At 40.6% G+C, this 25,604-nt stretch overlaps 1 long non-coding RNA gene across 1 annotated transcript in view; it reads right to left on the bottom strand.

Moving 5' to 3' along the window:
• Positions 1-25,522, bottom strand: part of LOC133555654 (uncharacterized) — an 83,668-nt gene extending 58,146 nt beyond the window's left edge. The window contains exons 1-2 of the long non-coding RNA XR_009807353.1: positions 25,269-25,522; positions 18,401-18,449 (exon numbers count right to left, since the gene is read on the bottom strand). This is a non-coding gene — a long non-coding RNA (uncharacterized LOC133555654). The remainder of the gene's footprint in view (positions 1-18,400; positions 18,450-25,268) is intronic.
• Positions 25,523-25,604: the final 82 nt, after the last annotated feature.

Below are 25,604 nucleotides of genomic sequence, written 5' to 3'. Positions count from 1 at the left end.
GTGGAACGTAGTGTTTGAACTCTTCCTCACTCTGCTGTGAGAGTGGGCGAGAAAATGGAGGGGAGGTAAAATTCTCACTTCTCGGCTTCAAAGCGCCGCCAGCTCTGTTTCATGGCCCCTGGTAGGCTGAGACTTCCCCTGCGCGGTGGAAACAACATGACCCACAATCCACCACGGGGGAGCCGCCAGCTCAGACTGCGGGGGTTTGCCATCTGCTCGCTTTGGCCCGGAGGTTGAAATTTCTTTTACGACGAGCTACGATGAGGAAGGGTTGGCACAAACATCCCTCACTGACCTTCCTCTCAGCGCATATCATCACTTTGTGTTGATTCTGCTGAGTCATCACTCACTGCTGAGTGCTCAAGCGCTAATTTAGCATTTCGGCTATAATTAGTGGCAAGCATCACTTATCGAGACTTAATGACATTGTGTATCCTGTCAGGGGAGGTTCTGTGACGTTTGACGTTCTTTAACCACATGCTGTGATACCTGTGCACAACAAAGCCCCCCCACCCCCATCACACATACATACACAAACAAGTGAATCCCCTGCATGATTTATAATGGCTGTTATAAGCTGCACATTCACACGATGGCATCATGCTAACTGACTGTTTTGTCTGCAGCAAATTGGAAAATGACTGTTGTAATGATACACATTTCTTTTGAACATGCTTGTAAGGTTCACGTTATGATTTTTTTAAAACACGTCCTTGTGTATCACTATGTTTGGTACTGATTGCCCGCTACATTGTTTGGTAAAAATTTTGCATAGATTATGTTTTAAAGATGACCATCTTTTCTGGATGCGCCATTTTGTGGGCGGTGTAGAGGCAGGGATTTGTTTCTCACTTGTCACCTGGGATAGTGGGTGTGGCTACATAAGGGTGTGGGCGGAGTGTGTGTGTGTGGGAGGCGTGTCTGTGGGGCTGAATGAATATCAACTGCACTTGTCTGGGGGAATTGTTTGGCTTGTTTGGAGAGTGTGAACCTGGGTGCCGTTACTTCTCAGGGTATCTGCAGGTTTCAGCAAGTCAAATTTAAGACCTTTTTAATGCCACCTTGAATGAAATTTAAGACCGAAAAAAATAATAAAAAATCTATAAATATAAGCGATGGTTGGGGATCCCACTGTACTACAACCTCAATGACAATCAGTCAAGTTTACTTTTTGTATGTTTATTAATAAACAAACTGATAAGCACCACTCTGCCAAACAGCTTATCAAAAATCTTGACAGATCCAAAAACTTTGACATCCAAAACAAACAAACCAACACCAACGCCAGTAAAAACATAATAACCGAGGTGAGGGTAAAAATAAATTACATTTCATTAACACATATCGAGACCCGTTGACTTGGTCGAAGAGCAGGTTTTGGATGTGAGGTGCTAATCCGTGTCTCGTAATATATGCGGTTTTATCATTTCCTCAGGAATATGTACTAGCAACCTGAGAATCAGGAAACATCACACGAAAAAGATCGCCAATCCCGTCATTTGAGGCGTAGGTTTGATGTTTCACCACAGTGTGCAAAATCCATAACACCTCGGATTTTAATGTTGCTGTCCCGCCGAAAATTAGTGTCAGGTCAGTGCTGCTAGCGGCAGTTGTTGCTAGCTGGGGGGGCGTTGGACCCACGCAGAACTGAGAGATGCCAGGTGTTTGTTTTTGGCTCTCTGCCACGATTTTATGCTTACCACACTGCATGTGCGATTCGACCGCTCTAATTCCCATGGTGCCAAGTTTGAAATCCCTCTTACAAAGTGTGCACCTGGCCTCCTCGGGATTGGCAACAGGCTTAAGCCAGCTTTTAAAACAGCTGTCCTCCAGCCAACGCTCGCAAAACTTGCATTTCCCCATGCTGAGTGAAAAGCGGGATGCGGGTAAGAAAGGAAGGAGTCTGCGCGTGACCGACACTGAAATAACTCACTTTTACTCAAAGACGTGCCGTAACTTTTACTCAAAGACGTGCCCTGAAAATAAAAAAAAAACTGGCCCGACAATTTAATACCATTGAGTACTGAATTTAAAACCATCTTAGGAATTTCTAATAAATTTAATACTTTTTAAGGCCTTAATTTTAGACACATGAATTTAAGACTTTTTAAGGATCCGCGGATACCCTGCTTCTGTTGACCGCAAAAGGAACAGCAAAAGGAACGCAAAACGAGCGCAAAAGGAACCGCAAAAGGAACGCAAAAGGACTGCAAAGGAACCACAAACCATCTGAATATAATGTATTGTATTTTTACTCAAAGGGACAATAAATCACCCTCAAAACAGCAATAAATACTTCATGTTGCATCCTTGGACCTAGCGTGTCAGACAGAGCCCTGCTTTCCACTCTGAATGACTAATTACTTTCTGATAGTCACACAACAGGCGGTATACCGGTATTACACCTAATACTGATACATTTTAAAAATAAATATATATGTTTGAGACAATACCGCCATACCGGTATCTTTTGATGTACTTTTGTTACTATTCCCTGACCGGCGGAGCACACGGCATTCCCTTTGACTCAACCCCACAAAAAAGTTTGACTCCCAAGTGATGCAATGCTTTAGTCACTGACTGCATTTGGCTATTGATGAGTGACTACAGCTTTATTTACAAAAACACCAATTTGCTTAAGAACCCATATCACTCCATGTAGCGATTTTATCACTAATGCCATCTGTTAGCGACTTAGCACAGCAGCTAGCGATAGCTCCTCTCTGCTGCGGCTGAGTGGCTGGAGAGTAATTTCAAACTGAACAACCAGCGGCCTTCACCGCAGTGAGAGAGTAGAAGCTCCATCTATCCCCGCGCACAAGCATGAGGCCATAAACCTAACATTAAGAATAAGCAACACGTTACGTTACTCGTTACAACAAGAATAACCTGAGTACTCAACACTGATTATAAAACACTTAAGCACTTTGCACATTTTGTTTAAAGGCCTACTGAAACCCACTACTACAGACCACGCAGTCATATAGTTTATACATCAATGATGAAATATTAACATCGCAACACATGCCAATACAGCCTTTTTAGTTTACTAAATTGCAATTTTTAATTTCCCGGGAGTTTCTTGTTGAAAACGTCGCGGAATGATGTGTACGCGTGACGTCCCGGACTGTAAGGAAATATTAGCGCTGCGCACCCACACAGCTATAAGTAGTCTGCTTTAACCGCATAATTACACAGCATTATGGACATCTGTGTTGCTGAATCTTTTGCAATTTGTTCAATTAATAATGGAGAAGTCAAAGTAGAAAGATGGAGTTGGGAAGCTTTAGCCTTTAGCCACACAAACACATGGTGATTCTGGTTTATAATTCCCGGAGGTGAAGCTTTCCTATGGATCAGAGCGGTCAAGCGAACATGGATCCCGACCAAATGTCAACCAGCAGTTTTCGGTGAGAAAATTGTGGTAAAAAGTCGCCACTTACCGGAAATCAGCTGAGCTTGTGCCGTCCATACAGCTGCCGTCAACTTGCCTCAGACACTAGCCTCAAGACACCCGTGGACAACCCCCTCCAACTAGCAGGTACTTTTCAACTCACTAAAACACTAGCAACACAATAAAAAGATAAGGGATTTCCCAGAATTATCCTAGCAAATGTGTCTAAAACCATCTGAATCAGTCTCAATGCAATCGCCTTTTTTCTTTTTTTCTAGTCCTTCGCTATCAATATCCTGAAACACAAATCTTTCATCCTCGCTCAAATTAATGGGGAAATTGTCGTTTTCTCGGTCAGAACAGCTTTTTTTGTTGGATGCTCCCATTAAAAACAATGAGAGGATGTGAGGAGCCCTCAAGGGGTGACGTCATCGTCTGCGACTTCCGGTAAATGCAAGGCTTTTCTATCAGCGACCAAAAGTTGCGAACTTTATCGTCGATGTTCTCTACTAAATCCTTTCAGCAAAAATATGGCAATACTGCGAAATGATCAAGTATGACACATAGAATGGACCTGCTATCCCCGTTTAAATAAGAAAATCTCATTTCAGTAGGCCTTAAGATACCGGTATATACCGTATTATTGCCATTCAGCGAATATATCAGTTTATGTCCATATTGCACTGCCCACTATGGGCGGTCTTAATTTACATGGCTCCACTTCGATTGAGTCTTCTTCCTGTCATCCATGTTGTACTTTTTAGCGCTTCAATGGAAAGTCTGAGAGATATAAGTTCGAACTATACGCTATTTTATATTAAAAATGACAACAGCGGTGTGCATGTACGAGCCAGTCTGCCCCACAATGAGAGGATAGCAAAAAAGAAGCTTATTGACTTCAGGGTGGAAAACAATGGAGGAATCACACTTTGAGTAATTTTCTACCATATATGGATTGTCCGCAGATGTCACCGGTGAGAAAACAGGTTGTGCAAATTCCAAACAGCTCATTTGGAGGAAATATGAAGAAAGGAAGGATTGTTTAATAAATATCCCCGCCATGTCTCTGTGGTTTGATATCAAATTTTCAGGACTTATTCAGATCCCACGTACACAAAAACAGGCACCAACGGGTAAGAAAAGTTGGTTTTGCATAATAGGTACCCTTTAAATTGTCTGCCCATCTCCATGTGTCTATTTTGGAATGCTGTTCATTTTTCCCTCGAGAAACCAGCCAAAGAATAGAAATCAATCTTGTAAGGTGTCGACACTCATCATGATCGAACCTGTGACTGGTCTATGATTGATAAGACTTCTGGGTGCTTTCCACTTCATTTGGCCTCCTCCCACACATACTGTAGCTGTTACGCCCAGCGGGAACAGGAACACTCAGCAGCTTCATCTGGATCCTGCTTCTGTCATCAGGCAAACAGATGCAAATCTAAACATAGATATTTGGTGGTAGCAAATGCCACAGTCCAGGCTGAATAACAAAATTGTTGGTCACCAGATATGCTTAATAGTGTACTGTTAAAAATCTCCTTTGGGCTGATGGATGAGCCAGGACGCGTAGAGATAATTGAAGTGCTGCATGCAGCTAGAATGATGTGCATGTATTTCACACAGATGAAGGATGGGGGCCCAAAATGGACCGTCAGCGGGCAATCAATTGCAAAAATAGTGATACTATACATGGATGCATTAGTTTTTCCTCAGTACAGTGTTGCAAGATTACTTGGTGGTGAGCTCCAGCCATGACTCCTTTCTAGTTCCGGTCGCTCTAAAACAGACAAATGTACCCTGCCAAAGCTCCGGTGTCCCCTGCAGCTCCCCTAGTACCTCAAACTAATGAATTTTTAAAGACAGCATCAATCAAACCACAGGCCAGATCAATAGGCCACAGAGCGGGATTGGTGCACGCTTTGGTCACGTTCGCTTAACCTTCCTACGCCCAAGTGGGCTTCACAGCTGGCTCTGTGTGAGATTGGCTGTGGGGCCGGGATGGGGGGCACGGACAGAGAGCGATACAATTAAGGCAGGACTGCTCTGTAATGGAACGTGATTAGAGAGATTCAAAAGTGGCTGACGGCTCACTGTCATTTATGCACAACATGCTTGACTCAGATGATGGTGATGATGATATGTCAACAAGCGCTATACTCATACTTGTCAACTATCCCGATTTTCACGGGAGAGTCCCGAATTTCAGTGCCCCTCCTGAAAATCTCCAGGGGACACCATTCTCACTAATTTCTCCCGATTTCCAATATTGCTGCACCATCCTTCACTGGGCGCCGTTTCCGGCCGGACAATAATAACGGTTACACTTCGAAGTCAAGCGCGGCAATCAAAACAGAAGAAGAAGAAGACGAAGCAGAAGAAGAGACATGTTGACATTGAGTAAGAAGAAGTACGCTTGCAAGTTTCAAAAATGATTGGAAAAAATAATTTCAGTTCATCCAGGACAGCTTGAAGGGGAATGCTGCCTGCAAATTTTGTAGCTCAGGCTTCTCCACTGAACACGGTGACCGAACGGATATATTCAATCAAGAAGCACAAGGCTGCGGCAACACAGCACCGGTCACAGGCCAGTATTATGGGCCACCTTGCTGAATGGAGGCCCGAGGGTGTAACTTATGCCGAGACAAAGATGGCTATGCTGTTAGCTACAAGCAACATCTCGTTCTCATTTGCGGATGTTTTCAACCAATCCGTGAAGAATATGTTCCTGGGTTCAGAGATTGCTCGCCAGTATGCATATACATGTATATACACACACACACATATATATATATCCATCCATCCATTTTCTACCGCTTGTTCCCTTTTGGGGTCGCGGGGGGCGCTGGCGCCTATCTCAGCTACAATCGGTATATATATATATATATATATATATATATACATATACATACATACATACACACACACACACACACACACACACTCACACACACGGCGGGCCTTTTGAATATCTCCCTACATCTGAGGTCTCAAGGTTGGCAACTGTGGTGCTACTGTTAAAATCTGATGTGTCTTATGTGTAGGCGGGGTTAGCTTCGTAAATAACATAACATCATAGCTTGGCAACACATTAAGGCAACACTAAAATAAACAAAGTAGAGGATCATGCCACATATTAAACAGGACAACAATGGAAGCTGTTATTATAGCTACTACTCAAAAGGGTCCTTAAATGTAGTAAGATATAGCTGTAACAAAACGCGACGTAATTCATGTTACCGCTAATCAATGAGGCGCTAATCAATTCAACAAAGTAAATAAAGTAGGGTTTTACAGTATACCGGTACTAATAAAGTACCATGTGATATTTGAGTTTTTCTTTTTTATTTGCAAAAATATCTACATTGGCTTCACGGTGGAAGAGGGGTTAGTGCGTCTGCCTCACAATACGAAGTTCCTGCAGTCCTGGGTTCAAATCCAGGCTCGGGATCTTTCTGTGTGGAGTTTGCATGTTCTCTCCGTGAATGCGTGGGTTCCCTCCGGGTACTCCGGCTTCCTCCCACTTCCAAAGACATGCACCTGGGGATAGGTTGATTGGCAACACTAAATTGGCCCTAGTGTTTGAATGTGAGTGTGAATGTTGTCTGTCTATCTGTGTTGGCCCTGCGATGAGGTGGCGACTTGTCCAGGGTGTACCCCGCCTTCCGCCCGATTGTAGCTGAGATAGGCGCCAGCGCCCCCCGCAACCCCTAAAGGGAATAAGCGGTAGAAAATGGATGGATGGATGGATCTACATTTCTTTTTTTTATGTCAAGATGGGCTGCTGAGCGTACACTAATGAGAAATAAAATTAACCGTTTTAATTCTAGTAAATGGCAGCAATGAAACAAAGAATGAAACATTTAAAGCGGTTGGAAAACTTTCCGTACCTACTGTATGTCCTTGGATACAGGAGGACTTTAATCATGACCCTGTAACTACTTGGTTTTGGATCTATACCCACATTTGTAATATCATACAAAAATAATGTTAAGTATCCAAAAAAAAGAATAATAAGTGGTTATTAAAATGTATCAATTAAAGTGTAAATAGAAACATATTAAAACGGAAAGTAACCAGATATTATCAGTAAATGAACAAGAAGATTAATAATCCGTCCATTCATCCATTTTATACCGCTTGTACCTCATAAATTTGACCAAATAAATCTCATAATTTAGTATGTTAATGCATATGTCAGCAGCCGAAATTAGGAGCCCTTATAATATCTTTGCTTACTTACTACTAAAAGAAAATTTGTCTAGTATGTTCACTATGGGCTTCACGGTGGAAGTAGGGTTAGTGCGTCTGCCTCACAATACGAAGGTCCTGAGTAGTCTGGGGTTCAATCCCGGGCTCGGGATCTTTCTGTGTGGAGTTTGCATGTCCTCCCCGTGAATGCGTGGGTTCTTTCCGGGTACTCCGGCTTCCTCCCACCTCCAAAGACATGCACCTGGGGATAGGTTGATTGGCAACACTAAATTGGCCCTAGTGTGTGAATGTGAGTGTGAATGTTGTCTGTCTATCTGTGTTGGCCCTGCGATGAGGTGGCGACTTGTCCAGGGTGTACCCTGCCTTCCGCCCGATTGTAGCTGAGATAGGCGCCAGCGCCCCCCGCGACCCCAAAAAGGGAATAAGCGGTAGAAAATGGATGGATGGATGGATGTTCACTATGTTATTTAATGCCAAAAATGTTTTTGATTGCAATAAGAACCATATGTTTAATATGTCATAAGATTTGCTGTTAAAATAAAGAAAATAATTACTATTTTGTGGTCTCCTTTATTTTGAAAAGTATGAAAATACATTTCGGAACTGGTACCAAAATGTGAGTATCGGGACAACCCAAGAAATGATGTACAGTATTTAGTGCAGGGGTGTCAAACTCATCTTAGATCAGGGGCCACATGGAGAAAAATCTACTCCCAAGTGGGCCGGACTGGTAAAATCACGGCACGATAACTTAAAAATAAAGACAACATCAGATTGTTTTCTTTGATTGAAAATAGAACAGTCACATTCTGAAATTGGACAAATCATATTGTTGTTGTTTTTTTTTCCACAATTAGCTGTTGCGGTTAATAGTACCGGATTTTTCGGACTACAAGTCGCAGTTTTTTTCATAGTTTGGCCGGGGGTGCGACATATACTCCGGAGCCACTTATGTGTGAAATTATTAACACATTACCTTAAAATATCAAATAATATTATTTTTTTCATTCCCGGAAGAGACAAAGAAAATGTCAGCAATCGTCACACACACGTCAACCAATAAGAATCTGGCGGGGGAGGGTCATGGCAGAAGTGCATTTTGTTTCATGGAATGCTAACTGCTATATGCTACTGCCATAGCTATTAAAATGAATCATTTCATCGTTGGCGATAACTTGAGAAGGGCTGAAAAAAAAATGGCACCAAAAAGGAAATCATGTACTGCAGATTACAAGCTGGACGTAGATCTTTGTCTCCCAAAACGTTATTAGTCAATGAGGTCATTAGAGACAACAACCTTAACGTCATCGGTCTTAGCGAAACCTGGCTTAAACCGGACGACTTTTTTGCGATAAATGAGGCATCCCCTCCTAACTATACAAATGCGCATATTGCCCGTCACCTCAAAAGGGGAGGGGGTGTCGCACTAATATACAACGAAAACTTTAACTTTAGTCCTAACTTAAATAATAAATATAAATCGTTTGAGGTGCTTTCTATGAAGTCTGCCACACCTCTGCCTCTGTGCCTGGCCGTTATCTACCGCCCCCCAGGGCCCTATTCGGACTTTATTAGTGAATTCTCAGAGTTTGTTGCTGATCTAGTGACGCACGCCGATAATATAATTATAATGGGGGACTTTAATATCCATATGAATACCCCATTGGACCCACCGTGCGTGGCGCTCCAGACTATAATTGATAGCTGTGGTCTTACACAAATAATAAATGAACCGACGCATCGCAGCGGTAATACAATAGACCTAGTGCTTGTCAGAGGTATCACCGTTTCCAAAGTTATGATACTCCCGTATACTAAAGTAATGTCCGATCATTACCTTATAAAATTCGAAGTTCAGACTCATGTTCGGCAAGCTAATAATAATAATAACTGCTATAGAAGCCGCAACATCAATGCTGCCACAACGACGACTCTTGCGGACCTACTGCCCTCGGTAATGGCACCGTTCCCAAAGTATGTGGGCTCTATTGATAACCTCACTAACAACTTTAACAACGCCCTGCGCGAAACCATTGATAGTATAGCACCGCTGAAGTTAAAAAAGGCTCCAAAAAGGCGTACGCCATGGTTTACTGAAGAAACTAGAGCTCAGAAATTATTATGTAGAAAGCTGGAACGCAAATGGCGCATGACTAAACTTGAGGTGCACCATCAAGCATGGAGTGATAGTTTAATAACTTATAAACGCAGGCTTACCTTAACTAAAACTAATTATTACTTAAATCTCATCCGCATTAATAAAAACGATCCAAAATTTTTGTTTAGTACAGTAGCATCGCTAACCCAACAAGGGACTCCTTCCAGTAGCTCCACCCATTCGGCAGATGACTTTATGAAGTTCTTTAATAAGAAAATTGAACTTATTAGAAAGGAGATTAAAGACAATGCGTCCCAGCTACAACGGGGTTATAGTAACACAGATACGACTGTATATACGGCGGATACTGCAAATATCCAAAATAGTTTCTCTCGTTTTGATGAAATAACATTAGAAGGATTGTTACAACGTGTAAATGGAATAAAACAAACAACATGTTTACTTGACCCACACTTCCTGGGAAACTTATCAAGGAGCTTTTTGTATTATTAGGTCCATCAGTGCTAAATATTATAAACTTATCACTTTCTTCGGGCACTGTTCCCCTTGCATTCAAAAAAGCGGTTATTCATCCTCTCCTTAAAAGACCTAACCTCGATCCTGACCTCATGGTAAACTACCGACCGGTGTCTCACCTTCCCTTTATTTCGAAAATCCTCGAAAAAATTGTTGCAGGGCAGCTAAATGAACACTTAGCGTTTAACAATCTATGTGAAACCTTTCAATCCGGTTTCAGGGCAAATCACTCGACTGAGACAGCCCTCGCAAAATTGACTAATGATCTATTGCTAACGATGGACTCTGATGCGTCATCTATGTTGCTGCTCCTTGATCTTAGCGCTGCTTTCGATACCGTCTATCATAATATTTTATTAGAGCGTATCAAAACACGAATTGGTATGTCAGACTCAGCCCTGTCATGGTTTAACTCTTATCTTACTGATAGGATGCAGTGCGTCTCCCATAACAGTGTGACCTCGAACTATGTTAAGGTAACGTGTGGAGTTCCCCAGGGTTCGGTCCTTGGCCCTGTACTCTTCAGCATCTACATGCTGCCGCTGGGTGACGTCATACGCAAATACGGTATTAGCTTTCACTGTTATGCTGATGACACCCAACTCTACATGCCCCTAAAGCTGACCAACACGCCGGACTGTAGTCAGTTGGAAGCGTGTCTTAATGAAATTAAACAATGGATGTCCGCTAACTTTTTGCAACTTAATGCCAAAAAAACGGAAATGCTGATTATCGGTCCTGCTAGACACCGACCTCTATTTAATAATACAACTTTAACATTTGACAACCAAATAATAAAACAAGGTGACTCTGTAAAAAATCTGGGTATTATCTTCGACCCAACTCTCTCCTTTGAGTCACACATTAAAAGCGTTACTAAAACGGCCTTCTTTCATCTCTGCAATATCGCTAAAATTCGCTCCATTTTGTCCACTAAAGACGCCGAGATCATTATCCATGCGTTTGTTACATCTCGTCTCGATTACTGTAACGTATTATTTTCGGGTCTCCCCATGTCTAGCATTAAAAGATTACAGTTGGTACAAAATGCGGCTGCTAGACTTTTGACAAGAACAAGAAAGTTTGATTATATTACGCCTGTACTGGCTCACCTGCACTGGCTTCCTGTGCACTTAAGATGTGACTTTAAGGTTTTACTACTTACGTATAAAATACTACACGGTCTAGCTCCAGCCTATCTTGCCGATTGTATTGTACCGTATGTCCCGGCAAGAAATCTGCGTTCAAAAGACTCCGGCTTATTAGTGATTCCTAGAGCCCAAAAAAAGTCTGCGGGCTATAGAGCGTTTTCCGTTCGGGCTCCAGTACTCTGGAATGCCCTCCCGGTAACAGTTCGAGATGCTACCTCAGTAGAAGCATTTAAGTCTCACCTTAAAACTCATCTGTATACTCTAGCCTTTAAATAGACCTCCTTTTTAGACTAGTTGATCTGCCGCTTCTTTTCTTTCTCCTATGTCCCCCCCTCCCTTGTGGAGGGGGTCCGGTCCGATGACCATGGATGAAGTACTGGCTGTCCCGAGTCGAGACCCAGGTAGGACCGCTCGTCGGGACCCAGGATGGACCGCTCGCCTGTATCGGTTGGGGACATCTCTACGCTGCTGATCCGCCTCCGCTTGAGATGGTTTCCTGTGGACGGGACTCTCGCTGCTGTCTTGGATCCGCTTGAACTGAACTCTCGCGGCTGTGTTGGAGCCACTATGGATTGAACTTTCACAGTATCATGTTAGACCCGCTCGACATCCATTGCTTTCGGTCCCCTAGAGGGAGGGGGTTGCCCACATCTGAGGTCCTCTCCAAGGTTTCTCATAGTCAGAATTGTCACTGGCGTCCCGCTGGATGTGAATTCTCCCTGCCCACTGGGTGTGAGTTTTCCTTGCCCTTTTGTGGGTTCTTCCGAGGATGTTGTAGTCGTAATGATTTGTGCAGTCCTTTGGGACATTTGTGATTTGGGGCTATATAAATAAACATTGATTGATTGATTGAAATATGCAGCAGAAAACGACAAGAAGAAGCGGCGCATACCTTTGGAGTTGGCAGAGTTGTTTAGAAGCGACATCGAGGAAGAAGATTTCCTCGGATTTATTGATTAGGAGTGACAGATTGTTTGGTAAACGTATAGCATGTTCTATATGTTATTGAATGACTTGAATGTTTGAATGACTCTTATCATAATATGTTACGTTAACATACCAGGGATGTTCTCAGTCGGTTATTTATGCGTCATATAACGTACACTTATTCAACCTGTTGTTCACTATTCTTTATTTATTTTAAATTGCCTTTCAAATATCTATTCTTGGTGTTGGACTCTATCGAATAAATTTCCCCAAAAAATGCGACTTATACACCAGCGCGACGTATATATGTTTTTTTCCTTCTTTATTATGCATTTTCAGCCAGTGCGAAGTATACTCCGGAGCGATTTATAATCCGAAAAATACGGTACATTTACTTTATTTGTCGTTATTTATATTTTGTGAATAAATTCTGTGATAATGTTCATCAATCAACTCATTGGTGTTCATTTTCAATCTGTCAAGATCAAAAAATAACAAAATCAAATTACAGTATGTTATTTATGTAGTTTGATCATTTTACCTCGACTGATGAACTAACATTTGGTTTATTTTGTACATGCATAAGAATTGCTTCTGCGAAATCCAGTGGACACATTTAGAACAGCTGTTTCTTTCAGTCAAAAATTTCAGGTTAATTTGTATTACTTAGCAAAACGCATCCCGCGGGCCGGATAAAACCTGTTCGCGGGCTGGTCAGGCCCTGGGGTCGTATGTTTGACACCCCTGATTTAGGGGGAGGCTTGAGGCTTTCAGATTGCATTCAAGAAAAGAACAGCCACTGTTCTGTACTGGTTGTTGCTCCAAATATTCAATCTCTTTTTTGTGCCTGGGTCCATATCAAGATTTTCCAACATTGGTGGGAAAATGACCTAACCTAGGGAGCCTTGAGATAATCGCTCCTTGAATCCTAACTCAACGTGAGCAGAGTGAGAAAACCGACCGGGGCAACTTCAAGCAGCGGATCCATCGATACCAGCTAAAATGATTAAAGCCTCCTCTCTCTCTTTTGGCAACAACTTGCTCAGGGATTAGGAGAGGAATCACAGAGCAAGCTGTGCGATGTGAAGATAAGAAAATCGAGATGTGAGTGAACACCTTTTTTTGCTTGAATTAAATTACATTACAAATGTTGGGAGGAACAGAGAGTGCGGGCAATAGTATTAGCACTGATAAGCGGCCAAAGGAAGGTGTTGGGAAACGAAAAGGAAGCACAATATACAAACCATGTCTACTTTTACTTGCATTGTCTAAATAGCAGTCTTGGTGGCTGCATGAGTGCTACTAGTACTGGAGTGCTGCGGTTTTCGAGTGGAAAAGTGAATTCTGACACGTACTAAGACATCATGAAGCAAACACTGGGCGGCATGGCAGTTTTCCAACATGAGACAAACCACATCTTCAAGATGATTGATTCAAGTGCCCTGCTTAAGAGGATAAGGGTGAAGGACAAATATGTCTTAACTGAGAACCTGTGGTGTATCGTCAAGCAGAAGGAAGGAAGATAGTTGGAGTGCAAAGTGTGTTACATCCATCAGTTCCATGACTGATATCATCATGGAGAAGTGAAAGAGGATACCAGTAACAACATGAGGACCTCAACACAAAATCGAACTCAAAGAGGATTAAGGCAGTGCTAGATAACAATGTGCTCACAAGAAATATTCACACCAACCACGTTATGTGGACTTGTTAACTGTGTAGTGTACTCACTTGTATTGACAAATATTTACACAATGTCTATGTCAGGGGTGCTCGTTACGGCAATTGGGAGCAAATGGTCGATCTCGGAGGGTGTGTCGGTCGATCGTCAGGTATTAAAAAAAGACCTAAAATCTAGCTATCATCAATCTTCACTGTGACGTCCCTTTCGTCACTTGATTGAGATACAAGGCAAGCAAGGGTCTTGTGAGATGCTCGCTTTGGGTAGAGCTCAGAATGAAGAAAAAAACAACCGGCAGGAACGCAAATTCAATTTCAACACAGAGTCTTTCTACCAAACACTGGTTATCAAAAGCATAAAGACCAACCACACAGTTCCTGTCTTAACAAACATGTCAATCCATCTCCATCCTGTTTGCATTAACAAAATAAGAGTCTCAGAGTAGTAGCGCACACAATATATTTCTTGTAATGGGGATAAAAAAAATAAATAAATAAAAATAATCTTTAAAAATTACTATGTATGCTGGACAAATAAGAAGCTAAACACCAACCAATTTCATGTGGTATTGGAAAGAGAGGAGGATTTTACCCCTCCACAATGTAAATTTTAAGTAATGGAATTTGTCAAAAATACTGTAAATCTCTACTGATTTCAACCGGTGCAAGTCATCAGAATAATATAATACACCAATTTATATTATTGTTTTCAAGAAAGAAGGGAATCTATTTTCTATTAAACACATTTAACATGGTGACAAAATATATACGCATACAGTAAATATAGCCTCAACATAGTTGTGACGATCTGTCACATTTGTCACTTGTCATGTTTCCAAGTTGTGTGTTTATTTTTCCTGGTCAGCGCTCTAATTTTAGTTCCACTTCCTATTTGTCTCCCTGAGCGCATTTCCCTTCACCTGTCCCTGATTAGCAGCCTGGCACACCTAGTTGCCGTTGCCAATCAGGCTGATTATTCATGCCTGCCTTGCCCTCCAGTCAGGGCTCAAGGATTGTTTTTGTGTTCAATGTCACATACTGTCTTGTTTCTTGTAGACTGTTTATGCTTTTGCGCACTTCCCTGCTGCACCTCCTTGAGCTTTTTGTAAGAAATAAAAGACTCTTACCTGCAGGTCATCCTATTATCTCCTGCATGTTGGGGTCACAACTACCGCAACCATGCGAGTCCCTGACAGTGAAGTGAATTATATTTATATAGCCCTTTTTCTCGAGTGACTCTAAGTACATTTACATAGTGAAACCCCGTATCTAAGTTACATTTAAACCAGTGTGGGTGGCACTGGGAGCAGTTGAGTAAAGTGTCTTGCCCAAGGACACGGCCACTCTACCAACCGAACGATACATACATACATGTATATAAATATATATATATATATATATATATATATATATATATATATATATATATATATATATATATATATATATATATACATACATAGTATAGCTTTCCTGCTGAAAAAAAGTGTGGGCACCCCTGGTCTATGTGTTGACTCCTTTTTTTTTTAGTAAATCAATACTGCTATACAAGCTTTACTCTAAAGTATATCCAAGTCTACTTTCTGTAATATTGTCCCTTGACAAGATATAATACAATTATTGCTGCTTGTACGTTGCCGAGTAGACATCACAGTGCTTATTTTTAACTTGCATCACTATCATTGTTATCAATCTCTAACAAACTGAGATAAATATCTATTTTCTACTGGCTTAAGCGGCCATTTCAATAGTCTCCAGAATCACTAAACACGCTCTATTAAAGACACCAACAGAGTTTGTATGCATTGAAGAACTGAGCAAACACAGAATGCATTAAGCGGACCACATGTGTAAATACTATAAAGAGAGATGCAAACATGTTTAATGGCAGAGAGATCAAAGAAGATTATCTTATTGGTCAAAACACTCGCACAAGCAAGTGTCGATACACTGTAATCTCCAACAAGCACAACAAAAGAAGAAACGTGCTTTGTGTCTTTCCCTGCCAAAAAGACCGGGATGAGCGGGAATAAAGATGCTGCTGCAGAAATATTTGGCTACTAGCCTGCTGGAGTGGTTGATTTTCAAGGACATGTTTTTGTCTCCATCCTATGCTACGCCTACAAACCCACAGTAGTAATCCAAGTGCACCCCATTCGCACCACTGTGTTGCCCTAGCTTGCAGCTAAAACATGCATCCATTCTCGCTTGGAAGCATGGCTCACAAGTTAAAGCCTCTCTTTACAGACAATTAGGTGTTTAAAACATAATGTTTCCTCTAACACCAGTCAGGGGGCTTTATTCAACTGCAGAGTGTATCTTGTGCATAGTGGTGTGTGGGGGATATGCAAAATTAGTGAAATGAAGTCAAACGAAGCGATCGGCTCCAATCATTCGAAGGGAAAATCTCCATCGAAAGATCTGTGTAGTTGCCGCCATGTTTTCTAAAGCCAAACGGCACTAGTGCACATGAGCTCCTGCGACTCCGTTCCCAGTAAGTAAACAGTGTTGCTTAAAATGCATTTATATTAATTACTGTTTTTCGGTAATTAAAAATGCAAACGGTATTACTAACCGTTTGGAATTTTACTTTGGTTTATCATTATACTGTTTATCATTACATCCCTAATATATATATATATATATATATATATATATATATATATATATATATATATATATATATATATATATATATATATATATGCAGTACAGGCCAAAAGTTTGGACACAACTTCTCCTCATTCAATGCGTTTTTACTTTCATGACTATTTACATTGTAGATTGTCGCTGAAGGCATCAAAACTATGAATGAACACATGTGGAGTTATGTAATTAACGAAAAAAGGCAAGATAACTCAACTTGTTTTATATTCTGGTTTCTTAAAAATAGCCACCCTTTGCTCTGATTACTGCTCTGCACACTCTTGGCATTGTGTCGATGAGCTTCAAGCACACCTGTGAAGTGAAAACTATTTCAGCCAGTCCACCCTCATCGCCGTGGCCCCTCAACCAGCCATCTCATCAGTCTCCTCTGTCATTGCCACCTCCGACCCTTGGGATCTCAAACCAGTCCTGGCCTGCCCTCTGCCAGGTTCGTTGTAAACTCTGCGGCTTGCCATCCCACCACAGCCACCATATGTCACACCCAGCCTCGGGTGAAGGTAATGTAACCTTTGCAAACCAGACTTTCAAACCAAGGATGGCAAGGCACGCAGTTGTAAACAGTTTACAATTATTTATTTACAACCCAAAATGTCAAAAAGTGAACAAAAATAATGAGGAAACAAGCACCAAAATCTGCAATAGTAATAAATAGAGGTAATATTAGTATAGTATATTATATATAGTGACGGAGCTATATATATATATTTATTTATATATGCAGGAGTTGCTTCTTTGTGTTCGTGGTGGTGTTTGAGGGCGGCTGGTGTTTTTCCATTTGTTCTCTTTCTGTTTGTCTGCAAGTAGACTGGTTGTTAACCTTGGAGTTTTAGGAATGTAAAGAGTAGAAAAACTACTTCTCTCATCCTGTGCCCAGCTGAGGAGGAACAATAGGCATGTGTAGTCGTTCTGGAGGGTGGGGGCGAGCAACGTAGTGAAAAAGACAGCTCTTCCGTAAGATGTTGAGATCAATTTTGGCAATGCGATTGAAAGGTTGTATCTAGATTGGTCTCCCAAAGCTTTGGTAATAAAATATCAAGATAAGCTACTCATTGTCTGGGATTCATTGAGAATTAGCTTATGTGTCATAAAAGAACTTGGGAGAGACCGGCAGTTTAAATTCCCAGCAGAGGAACGCCTGGTCCAACGCAACAATAGTAAATACATATTCTAAATCAATTTCAAAGTCACATGCGTTAAATCAACTATTTGTTTGAGTGTATGCTTTTTACTGACTACAAAAGATCTAAAATGAGTTTAAACAACCCTGCTCTAGACCGACAGCCACATCTGCAGGACTCCTATTGGCAATTAGTTCAATTACATCTTGATGGCCTCTCTGGAGAGAAAGCCACTGATTATGTTGGATGAGCCGTTCACTTGCTCAGTGTTTTGTTCGCGCTGCTCGGAAACCCTCCACATGAAGTGATGGTTATGAGCCGAGCAGGCGGGAGATGACCAATAACAGCAAACTATGGGAATGTTATACTCGACCTGACACACATACTTTGGTCCACAATGCGAGTTAAGCATGAGAGCGCAGCACAAAGACCTGTACTGACGGCACGCTAACCAGACTGTGTGCCGCCTCCCCGCTGACAGTGTGTGGAATTATCTCTGCTGGCAGCATGGCAAAACTCAGTGGGTTTGGGTCGTTAACTAGGGGACTGGCACATAACCGTAATGGAGAAACAGTTAAACAGAGGTTGAGGGGGGAAAAAAGGGGAAGGACGGAACCTTCAAAGTGATGCTTTCTGTCCGATCTGACGACATCTTTGGACACCTCCTGCAAACATGGGAAAATAATCACATAATTAGTCTCATATTGATTTGCATTATGATGTTTTATGTTTATTGCAGCGTCAGCGACGTGGAAAATGGTTACCACATCTGTCTCACAGTCGAAAGATCCTCACAGTTAAGAGGTTAACTGGACAGTCTAAATCAAGGGTGTCTAAACTGAGGGCCGCATACTGAAAAATTAAAGCATGCGGGAGCCATTTTGATATTTTTATATCATTTTCAAAACCAATACAATACATATATTTTTTTCCTTTCGGGCTTCCTACAAGTTTGGTCCCAGGGACCCAGAAGGGGTTTCAGTCAAAAAATGTTAAAAATATGTATATATTGTAATAAATGTACATATATTTACTAGGGATTTAACGGTACACGGTATAATGATAAACCGCAATAAAATTCCAGCCGGTTAGTAATGCCGTTACAATTTTAAATTACTGAAAAAACGTCATTTACTAATGCATTATAGACAACACTGCTTATTGGGTGTGAGTTTTCCTTGCCTTATGTGGGCCTACCGAGGATGTCGTAGTGGTTTGTGTTGTGGTTTGTGCAGCCCTTTGAGACACTAGTGATTTAGGGCTATATAAATGAACATTGATTGATTGATTGATACTTTCTGTTACACTGAAGTGCCGCAATGCCTGCGCATGCACAACTTGAGTAGTTATGGCGGCGACTACACAGACTTTGCTTTGAAAATATTCCCTCTGAGTAGACGAAGCTGTTCGCTTCGTTTCACTTCAATCGCTTCTACTTCCGTGGAGTCTCGGTGTGTGATTAAGAGCGAAATGTTGTTGGAGGAAAAAAAATATTTGATGTTGAGGATTCATTTTGAACGTGCAACTACCATCCTTCCGTCATCTGCTTGGACTGAGAGTTACCATGCAGCAGGTAATGTGTTGGGAACATTGCCACAACTTGTTTATAATGTCTTTAGTTTGTTGACTGTGGTTTGTGCAGCCCTTTGAGACACTAGTGATTTAGGGCTTTATAAGTAAACATTGATTGATTGATTGATTGATTGACTGGGATGTTCACTCGTCCTTTAACTGCTAACGTTGTTAGTGTTCCATTAACGACAATAATAAATGTTTTGTCATCTCATCGAATTGAAGGCAGGCTGAGTTGTTGGCGAGGCACAAAGATTGTGTATTTAATGGGAGGTATCACTCCTGTTTATTTTTTTTGGCCAAACTGTTAGACTGAATTACATGGTTGTTGTTGAAGAACAAAACTTGTTTGACTTTATTTTCATTAGCTACACTGCTTTGTGTTTTATATTGATATAAAAGTAAACACCATGTTTTTTCTTACATTGCTTGTGTTTTTACATTCCACAAAGTGATTATTTAATAACCATTCATGTGACATAGCATTTTGTAATGTTCTATGATGTATAATTAATACCTATGATATATTTCTGCTCAAACTCTCAATGGATCTGTCCAGATACAGCATGTACATGTACACACATTAGTACATGTACACAACTTAAAAATACCTTTCTCTGAAAATGTAAAAAAAGAGATAAAGGCATCATGTAATCAAAAAAACCTGACACGCTGATACTATTAATGTACAAAACAACACAAATGGTCTTTAAATATATAGATAACGTTCATCCCGAGCGTTTTTATTAAATATTACAAATTGCATGATGGCGTCGCAATATCAATATATATACATATATTGATATATATATATATATATATATATATATATATATAAGTGTGATTTCAATATTGATTGAATATTATTGAAAGAATCCTAAATTATTAATTTGCCCATAATTCTGCATTCCTATGTGTAAGACTAGACCTCATATATGAACACAAAGTTTATCTATATTGACAAAAAGTGCAGTTACATCTTATGTCCATAAGGTGCCATCTTTCAAAATGTTCACATTATTATTTATTTATAGTATTATTTTGTTTCTGCCATATTAATTTGTTTATAATGCCTGTGTTGCTTATATATGCACATTCAGCTTTCTACTTGAGGTACAGATATACACTTTGAATGTGATTTTTTTTCTTTTAAATATAATTTGGTTAAAGGATTTCAGTAGAAGTAGTTCTTGAAAATTTGGAGCACATCTAAAATTACCGCGATTGTGATAACCGTGATAAGAAATGCTCATACCGTGACATCCATAACGCACGCGCACACACACACAATTTTTGTTTTTTAATTAACACTTAAATGTGTAGATCAAAGTTGTCAAACTAACTTTAGATAGGGAGCCACATGGAGAAAAATCAACTCCCAAGTGGGCCAGAGTAGTGAAATAACAGCACGATAACGTAGAAAAAGATAACTTCAGAATGTTTTATTTAAAAATACAACAAGCACATTCTGAAAAAGTACAAATTATAATGTTGTTGGGTTTTTATTTACACTTACATGTTGCGGTTAATAGTATCTTTATTTGTCGTTATTTATACTTTCTGAATAAATTGTTATAATGTTCATCTGTCAACTCATTGGCTATAATTTTCAATCTATCAAGATAAAAACATATCAAAATCAAATTACACTAGGTTATTACTGCAGTTTGATCATTTTCCTCGACTGATGTACTAACATAATATGGTTTATTTTGTACATATACAGCATCGCTAACACAATTGCTATTTCTACATCCAGTGGACACATTTAGAACAGCTGTTTCCTTCATTCAAAAATTCCGGGTCAATTTTTATGCTTAGCAAACTCCTCCAGCACCCCCCCCGACTCCGTAAGGGACAAGTGGTAGAAAATGGATGGATGGATTAATTCCGCGGGCCGGTTAAACCTGTTCACAGGCCTGACCCGGTCTTGACTTTCGTACATTTGACACCTGTGCTTTCAGTCTATATGTCAATATAAAGTTCAGATTACATTTTGTCAAAGAAAAAAACTTCAAATCCATCCACCGACTATAAGTTTTTATTTATTTTATACATTTTTTGTTTTATGCCTTTTGTCAAAAAAAAAAAAAAAAAAGTTTTTTTATACGGCAAACACACAAACCATGCAATATTTTCCCCAAAAAATAATTCAAGTGGAATATTTTATGTGAGGTAATTGAAGTTTTGAACAGGTGAATAATTCATAACAACATTGATTTTGGTTCATTAATATGTGCTTTAAAGAGGAAAAAAAACAGCCTGCACGGCAGCTTTGTGTTTTTAGAGTTGACATTGCAAGTTTTTTCACGTTACATTCCACTTTTATTGCACCTTTTAATGTTGTTTTTTGTAATAGTATTTTTACATTGTACCGCAGGCTGCAAATGGCCCCCAAGCCAAACTTTGGATATCCCTGGCCAAAATTGTCAATTAAGATGAATGATTCTTTATTTGTATGTGTTCTGTGAAGTTAAACTGGTGGCCATCCCAAAGTCAGCTAGAAAAGGCTCCAGCACACTTTAATTTGGACAAGCTGTTTGCAATCATAGGAGCTATCATACGCTCTACCAGAGACGAATTAATCAAAACTTCACTGCATCCCTGCGGTTTACATTTCGGTAATTTATCCCAACCTTATCTTTTCAGCCGTGACAAACATATGATAAAAACACATTAACAGCTGATTAAACGTGTTAAATTCGGGAGGCGCTGAAGTGACGCAAAGGTGAGTTAGAATTTCAAATCAAACAAATTCCAATCCGGCTTCAGAACCAACCACTCCACTGACACATGCCTTCTCTATCTGACCGACCACATCAAACATGAGGTGGACGCGGGCAAATACTGCGGCATGGTCATGCTGGACCTTCAGAAGGCCTTTGACACCGCTAACCACGCTATACTGTTGGATAAGCTCAGAGCAATAGGATTTGATAAAACCTCATCGAGCTGGATGAAATCTTACTTGGAGGGGAGGAAACAGGTGGTAGAGGTGAACGGCACCGTGCCCCCCCACTCCCAGTAAGCTGTGGAGTCCCCCAAGGCAGTATATTAGCGCTTCTACTGTTCCTAATATACGTAAATGACATGTCATCAGCATGCGACTGTGAATTTTTCCTGTTTGCGGATGACTCGGCCCTGCTGGTATCCGGCAAGGACAAGTGACAGGTGGAAAGAATTCTCAGTGCCAAACTCTGTAGAATTTGCACCTGGCTCGCTGACAAGAAGCTATCCATACACTTAGGTAAAACGGAATCCATCCTATTTGGGTCCCATATAAACTTAGGAAAGTCAGTGACTTCACTATTAAATTGGGTGACATTGTTATCACCAGGAAAGATGCTATCACCTACTTCCATTCTAGAGGCTAATCTTTCCAGTGATAAAATGGCAACCAAGGTAATCAAAAAGGTCAACCAACGAACGAGATTTCTCTACAGAATCTTGTCTCTGGTCAACAAAAGCACCATGAAGATCCTAGCGGGAACTCTCATTTAACCCTTTTTTTGGTTACGCATGCAACGCCTAGTACCCCAGCACCTCCAAAACCCTCAAATCTAAACTCCAAACATCCCAGAACAAGCTAGTCCGGTTACTTCTAGACCTCCACCCCAGATCACACCTCACTCATACACACTTCACCAAAGTGGGCTGGCTCAGGGTGGAGGACAGAGTAAAACAACTTGCACTGAGCCTAGTTTATAAATTTCGCTACACCTCCCTGATACCGGAGTACATGTCAAACTACCTCCATAACCACAACACCAGGGGGAGCTACACAAACCACGTTAAACCCAGATTCCGATCTAACAAAGGTCTTAACTCATTCTCCTTCTATGCCACATCAATGTGGAATGCACTCCCAACAGTTGTGAAAGAAAGTGCATCTAGATCCTCCTTTAAAACCGCACTACAAGAAGACCTTTAGGCAACTTCAACCCTTGACTAACACCCTACCCCACCACATCCCACCTCCCCGGACTGTAAATAATCAAATGTATATACGTCTTCTTATGCTTTCTGATCTCTCTATGTCCACTACCTGCTGTACATATCCTACCAAGTCAGACCTACACTGTTTCAATGTCCATTTCTCAGATGATGCAATTGTTGATGACTGAAGTGCTGATATCAACCAAACCTAACTCCCCTCCATATACCACTCCCCCGATTGTAAATAATGTAATTCAAATTATATACTCTGATGATTAACTTGTGTGATGACTGTATTATGCTGATTACCTCGACTTAAAGGCCTACTGAAATTACATTTTCTTATTTAAACGGGGATAGCAGGTCCATTCTATGTGTCATACTTGATAATTTTGCGATATTGCCATATTTTTGCTGAAAGGATTTAGTAGAGAACATCGACGATAAATTTCGCAACTTTTGGTCGCTAATAAAAAAGCCTTGCCTGTACCGGAAGTTGCAGGCTATGTGCGCGTGACGTCTGCGGTATGTAGGCGTTGCTCACATCTTCACATTGTTTATAATGTGAGCCACCAGCAGTAAGAGCAATTCGGACCGAGAAAGCAACAATTTCCACATTAATTTGAGCGATTTAAAAGATTTGTCGATGAGGAAAGTTAGAGTGAAGCACTAAAAAAAGAAAAGAAAAAAAGAAAAGGCAACGGCTCCAGGCGGCGGCGGTGGGAGCGTTTCAGATGTAATTAGACACATTTACTAGGATAATTCTGGAAAATCCCCAATCTGCTTATTGTGTTAAAAGTATTTTAGTGAGATTATAAAGTCATACCTGAATGTCGGATGGCTGCGGTGAACGCCAGTGTCTCTGAGAGAAGCCGAGGAGCCAAGATCACAGCTGCCTTTTTGAGCTGCAGGATGAGGTCGCCGGTAAGAGCCGACTTAATATCACAATTTTCCCATCCAAAAACTTGCTGGTTGACGTAGAGAAACATGTTCGCTTGAGTGCTCTGTGTTAAAGCTTCACAACAAACAAAGAAACACCGGCTGTGTTTCGGTTGCTAAAGGCAGCTGCAATCCACCACTTTCCACCAACAGCATTCTTATTTGACATCTCCATTATTAATTGAACGAATTGCAAAAGATTCAGTAACACAGATGTCCAAATTACTGTGTAATTGCGCGATGAAAAGAGACGACTTTTAGCCATAAGTGGTGCTGAGCTAGTATGTCGACGTCACAAGCACGCGTTATCATATGCGTCATCATTCCGCGACGTTTTCAACAGGAAACTCCGCGGGAAATTTGAAATTGTAATTTAGTAAACTAAACCGGCCGTATTGGCATGTGTTGCAATGTTAATATTTCATCATTGATGTATAAACTAGTGCAGGGGTAGGGAACCTATGGCTCTAGAGCCAGATGTGGCTCTTTTGATGACTGCATCTGGCTCTCAGATAAATCTTAGCTGACATTGCTTAACACGATAAGTAATTAATAAATCCACTGGTAATCACAGTATTTAAAATAACGTTCAAATTACAAAACATTCTCATGCATTTTAATCCAACCATCCGTTTTCTATCGCACTTGTCCAAGATGTCGCATTATTGGTAAGAAGTATTATATTTATTATTGGTTAACTTTAGAATAACAATGTTGTTAAAAACAATTAAATACTTATCATACTCTCAAAATGTTGGTCTTAAAAATGCACGCATTTAGTTGTATTCAGTGTTAAAATATGTTATGTGGCTCTCACAGAAATACATTTTGAAATATTTGGCTTTCATGGCTCTCTCAGCCAAAAAGGTTCCCGACCCCTGAACTAGTGGGTAGTAGTGGGTTTCAGTAGTCCTTCAAACAAGTTGAAAAACGTATTCAGGTGTTATCATTTAGTGGTCAATTATACGGAATAGCTACTGTATTGTGCAATCTACTAATATAAGTTTCAATCAATCAATTCAAGCATTTGATATCACCTTCCAAACTAGTGACGAAATGGCCGCCATTTTGACAGTCAGATCCTCGTCCTTTCTTGCACGTCGTCCTGAAGTAAAGTCTTCTTTTTTTTCTTCTTTTTATTATTGGCAAGTAACCTACAGTAAAGTGTTTGAAAAGTAGCCTTTTGTGTGCTGTTGGGCTCGTCGAAATGATGCTCGACGATTGTGAAATTATATATTAGCTTACTTTTTAGTTGAGCTTCCGCCTAATAACTTTCAGGCGGCGTGTGACGTCATCATGTCGCGGAAGTGGAAGACACCGGAACTAAAGCAAAGGCTAAATGTGGTCAATATATCATTACTCCCGAATTATTT

This window comes from Nerophis ophidion, linkage group LG07, assembly GCF_033978795.1.
Source record: "Nerophis ophidion isolate RoL-2023_Sa linkage group LG07, RoL_Noph_v1.0, whole genome shotgun sequence".
NCBI lineage: Eukaryota > Metazoa > Chordata > Actinopteri > Syngnathiformes > Syngnathidae > Nerophis > Nerophis ophidion.
The sequence above is the reverse complement of the archived record's forward strand: the minus strand, read 5'-3'. Positions and strand labels throughout refer to the sequence as shown.